Genomic DNA, 5,755 nt, shown 5'->3' with positions numbered 1-5,755 from the left:
CTCAGACTCATGTCCATCGAGTCAGTGATGCCATCCAGCCATCTCATCCTCTGTCATCCCCTTCTCCTTTTGACCCCAATCCCTCCCAGCATCAGAGTCTTTTCCAATGAGTCAGCTCTTCCCATGAGGTGGCCAAAGTACTGGAGTTTCAGCTTAGCATCATTCCTTCCAAAGAAATCCCAGGGCTGATCTCCTTCAGAATGGACTGGTTGGATCTCCTTGCAGTCCAAGGGACTCTCAAGAGTCTTCTCCAACACCACAGTTCAAAAGCATCAATTCATTGGTGCTCAGCTTTCTTCACAGTCCAACTCTCACATCCATACATGACCACTGGGAAAACCATAGCCTTGACTAGATGGACTTTTGTTGGCAAAGTAATATCTGCTTTTCAATATACTATCTAGGTTGGTCATAACTTTCCTTCCAAGGAGTGTCTTTTAATTTAATGGCTGCAGTCACCATCTGCAGTGATTTTGGAGCCCCCAAAAATAAATTCTGACACTGTCTCCACTGTTTCCCCATCTATTTCCCATGAAATGATGGGACCAGATGCCATGATCTTCGTTTTCTGAATGTTTTTGAGCTTTAAGCCAACTTTTTCAGTCTCCACTTTCACTTTCATCAAGAGGCTTTTTAGTTCTTCACTTTCTTCCATAAGGGTGGTGTCATCTGCATATTGGAGGTTATTGATATTTCTTATGGCAATCTTGATTCCAGCTTGTGCTCCTTCCAGGATACACAGTTGCTATTAAAAAATACTATATATCTGTATATTAATAAAAAAAACTAAAACTAAAGTTTAAAACATACTATTTGAAATAGCATAAAAAATTTATCAAATACTTAAGCACAAATTTAAAAAACAGTGCAAGATTTTTATAAAGGCTAAGCTATAAACCATTGATGATATAAACTGAAGAATATTTAAATAACTGTAGAAATATACCAGGCCTATAAATTGAGAGATTGAATATTAAGATTTAAATTCTCCTAAAATTAATCTCTGGATTTATCTTAATTTCCCTACTTTACATCAAAATGTTAGCTGTGGTCTTTTTACTGATGTCCTTTATCAGGTTGATGAAGCCTCCTTTCATTAAAAATTTGCTGAAATGTTTAATGAAAAATGTCTATTTTACCTTGTCAATTATTTCCTTGCCTCTGTTGAAATAAATCAAATTCTCTCTTAATCTATTAATGTTAAAAAGTAATTTTTGAATGGTAATCTATCTTGGTATAATATGATAATGCTGTTTTTCTTTTCCTATGATGATGGATTTGATTCACTATTTTAATGACTTTGGCATCTGTTTTCACAAAGTGTACTCTTTTGTGATTTTATTTTGGCAATATCATTGTCTGATTTTCTATCAGTGTTGTAGTGGTCTCACCAAATGAGTTAGAAAGACGTTGCACCTTCTTTACTTAAAAGCTTATTAAGAATGCTATTATTTCTACTATAAATGTCTGATTTAATTAATCAATGGAGCAATACAGATTTGGTATTATATTGTGAGAAGTTGTCTATGAAGTGTCTGCATAGACCCATTCTTCTTGTTGGTTGTATGTAGCTTTTAAAGTACTTTTTAAATTTCCCATTTTGATTTCAAGTTTTTTGGCACAGAATTCTTCAACATACCCACTGGTTATCATTTTAATATCTGTGAGACATGTAGTAGATGGTTCCACTTTCATTCCTGGCATCAGTAATATGCTCTTTTTTCCCCTTTTTTCTTCATGATTCTGTTAGAGGTTCATGAATTATACTGATATTTCTGGAAAAACCACTTCTCAATTTAATGATTCTCTCATTTACTGAACTTCTCTTTCTTATTTGCCTTCTGCTACATTGACTTATACTGGCATTCGTTTTTCTCTTTTTATTATTTGTTTTCTCTTTTTCTCTTTTCTTTTTTGTACTAGTAGCTTTATTAATGGACACATTCACATTTAATATTATATCTTCTTAATTAACTGATCATTTTAAGCTTATAAATTGCCTGACCTTATATCCTTGTACTAAACTTTTCCTCTTTTAAGAATATCAACAGCTTTCTTATGCTTAATGAATTCATGGTAATTGTATGTTTCTTTATCATGCATAATAGATGCATAGTAAATATAGGTCTATCCTCTAATTTTCTTTTTTTTTTAATTTTATTTTATTTTTAAACTTTACATAACTGTATTAGTTTTGCCAAATATCAAAATGAATCCGCCACAGGTATACATGTGTTCCCCATCCTGAACCCTCCTCCCTCCTCCCTCCCCATTCCATCCCTCTGGGTTGTCCCAGTGCACCAGCCCCAAGCATCCAGTATCGTGCATCGAACCTGGACTGGCAACCTGTTTGTGTCTTTATATTTACAGAACACTTCTTATAAGTGGCACTTCTATTTGTATCTTACAAGACCTTTCTGTTAATTAAAGTCAGTTCAGTTCAGTTCAGTCACGTCTGACTTTTTGCGACCCCATGAACTGCAGCACGACAAGCTTCTCTGTCCATCACCAACTCCTGGAGTTTACTCAAATTCATGTCCATCGAGTCAGTGAAGACATCCAACCACCCCATCTTCTGTCCTCTCCTTCTTCTCCTGCTTCAATCTTTCCCAGCATCAGAGTCTTTTCCAATGAGTCAGTTCTTTGCATCAGGTGGCCAAAGGATTGGAGTTTCAGCTTCAGCATCAGTCCTTCCAATGAATATTCAGCACTGATTTCCTGTAGGGTTGACTGGCTGGACCTCCTTGCAGTCCAAGGGACTCTCAAGAGTCTTCTCCAATACCACATTTCAAAAGCATAAATTCTTCAGTGCTGTTTATTTACAGTCCTACTTTGACATTCATACATGACTACTGAATTAATTAAAGTATTTAGTCTATTTATAGTCCATGGGGTTGCAAAGAGTCAGACATGACTGAGTGACTAAGCATAGCACAGCACAGTCTATTTTCATGTAAATTATTCATATGTGTAAATTCAGGTCTAATATATTGCTATGTGATTTTGATTGTCTCATCCTTATTCTTCTATTCTCTCCTTAAACTGTGAAGAATCAAATACTTCTTTAAAAGTTTTATTTTATCTTCTTTTAAATCTTTGATGTTATTATCATGCATACATGTGTTTGTGTGTATTTATGTTTTTCATTAAAAAAGTGAAATGCTAATCTTTAACTTTGAATATTCTGTTTAAACTATTTTAATATTTCATAAAAGCTTAAGTACTCTATCATAATATGCTTCCAAAAAATTATCTTTCAACTTTTGTTGTTATTTTACATATTTGTTGTTATTCTACATATGCTGTAAAACATCTTACTATAATCTGAACTGTTCCACCCTAAAATTCATATGCTTGAGGCTTAATCTTCAATATGACTTTATTTTGAGATAAGGCCTTTACAGTTAATTAGGGTTGAATGAGTTCTTGAGATTGGGACTTGAAGATAATCATTGTCCTTATAATTAAAAGAAGAGATATGAAGGATGTGCACACACAAGGTAAAGGTCATATTAGGACACAGCAAAGAGGTGGGCATATGGAAGTCAAGAAGAAAGGACATAGGAGAAACCATCTTTTCTGCTAGCACCTTCATCTTGAACTTCCAGTCTCCAGAGAAAACAAATTGTTCTTGCTTATGTTACCCACTGCATGGCAATTTGTTATGGCAACCCTAGAAAACTAATATACTTGCATTCCTTTATTATTTTTTAACATTTTAATAAGCAACAAAATTGAAAGAGACTCATGTATCCCATTGTTCATTACAGCACTATTTACAGTAGCTAGAACATGGAAGCAGCCATCGATATCCATTGATAGATAAATGGATAAAAAATTGTGGTACATATACACAATGGAATATTACTCAGCTATAAAAAGGAACACATTTGAACCAGTTCTAATGAGAGGGATAAACCTAGAACCTATTATACAGAGTGAAGTGAGTCAGAAAGAGAAAGATAAATACTGTATTCTAATGCATATCAGAGAAGGCAATGGCACCCCACTCCAGTACTCTTGCCTGGAAAATCCCATGGATGGAGGAGCCTGGTGGGCCACAGTCCATGGGGTCTCTAAGAGTCAGACAAGACTCAGCGACTTCACTTTCAGTTTTCACTTTCCTGCATTGGAGAAGGCAATGGCAACCCACTCCAGTGTTCTTGCCTGGAGAATCCCAGGCACGGGGGAGCCTTGTGGGCTGCCGTCTGTGGGGTCGCACAGAGTCAGACACGACTGAAGCAACTTAGCAGCAGCAGCAGCAATGCATATATACGGAATCTAGAAAAATGGTACTGAAGAATTTATTTATAGGGCAACAATGGAGAAACAGACATAGAGAATAGACTTATAGACATGGGGAGAGGGAAGGAAAGAGTGAGATGTATGGAAAGAGTAACATGGAAACTTACATTACCATGTGTAAAATACATAGCCAATGGGAATTTGCTATATGGCTCAGGGAACTCAAACAGTGGCCCTGTATCAACCTAGAGAGGTGGGATGGGGAGGGAGATGGGAGGGAGTTTTGAAAGGGTGGTTATATATGTATACCTGTGGCTAATTCATGTTGTGCTTTGAACAGAAAAGAGCAAAATTCTGTAAAGCAATTATCCTTCAATTAAAATAAATAAACAGGGTAACAATATGCAGCCTTGATATACTCTTTTCCCAATTTGGAACCAATCTTTTTGTCCATGTCTGGTTCTAACTGTTGCTTCTTGACCTGCATACAGATTTCTCAGGAGGCAGGTCAGATGGTCTGGTATTCCCATGTCTTTAAGAATTTTCCAGTGTGTTGTGATCCACACAGTCAAAGGCTTTGGCATAGTCAATAAAGCAGAAATAGTTTTTTTTTTTTTTTAATTTTGTTCATAAATATAAATATATCCTAGGTACAGTTGCCAAATTAATATTTGAGCATATTTTGATATTACATAATGAAAACTGAACACTCTGTGAAGTTTAGTCATAGTTAAGGTGAAAACAGAGTCTTGAAATCTTTTGTGGTATCTCAGTTTATGAAATAATGATATTGATGCTTTTAACTTGCAATATTCAAATTTTAAAAATGCATTGCTCTTTTAAAATCTGAGACATGTTAATAAATCATTGCTGTTTGGGAAAGTAATAGATACTCCTTTAAATGAATAATGTTACAGTCATATTTCCTAATTTATATGGTTAAAATTCTTAATTATAAAGCTATTACAAAATAACTTATATTGATTAATTGATATGAAATATGGAAAAGTACATTGAATTCCAGGGAACATATATCCAGCCAATAGTTTACTTTGCTAATTTGTACTTGTTTTCAGAAATCTCATCAGAGATTTCTAAATACGACAGCAAAATAGGACCCAGATCAAAAGTCCAGTGAGTGTGACTTTTCCCTACTCAATGTTGGTCTGTATGTTTATTTCCAAACCATTATTTCTCTCTGGATTTTCCACTTACTCTATTAAAAATTAATGAAAGTTTTCTAAAATGTTCAGTTACTTTATGACATCTCTCAATGATTACAACATTGACCAAAACTTCTTCCACTGTGAATGTTTTATGTAGCTGTTTGACTAAAGGAAGTAGCATGGCTAGGAAAAGGAAGGACTTTGAGATCCTTGGTATTTTCTGATAAAGTCTTTGATGTAACTTGCCTTAAACCTATGGGATGCAGCACAAGCAGTATTTAGAGGGCAATGAATAGCTATAAGTGCCTATAGAAAATGTAAAACTTCTGGTAGATCCTTTTCCA

This window comes from Bubalus bubalis, chromosome 19, assembly GCF_019923935.1.
Source record: "Bubalus bubalis isolate 160015118507 breed Murrah chromosome 19, NDDB_SH_1, whole genome shotgun sequence".
NCBI lineage: Eukaryota > Metazoa > Chordata > Mammalia > Artiodactyla > Bovidae > Bubalus > Bubalus bubalis.
This window is presented reverse-complemented; position numbering follows the sequence as displayed.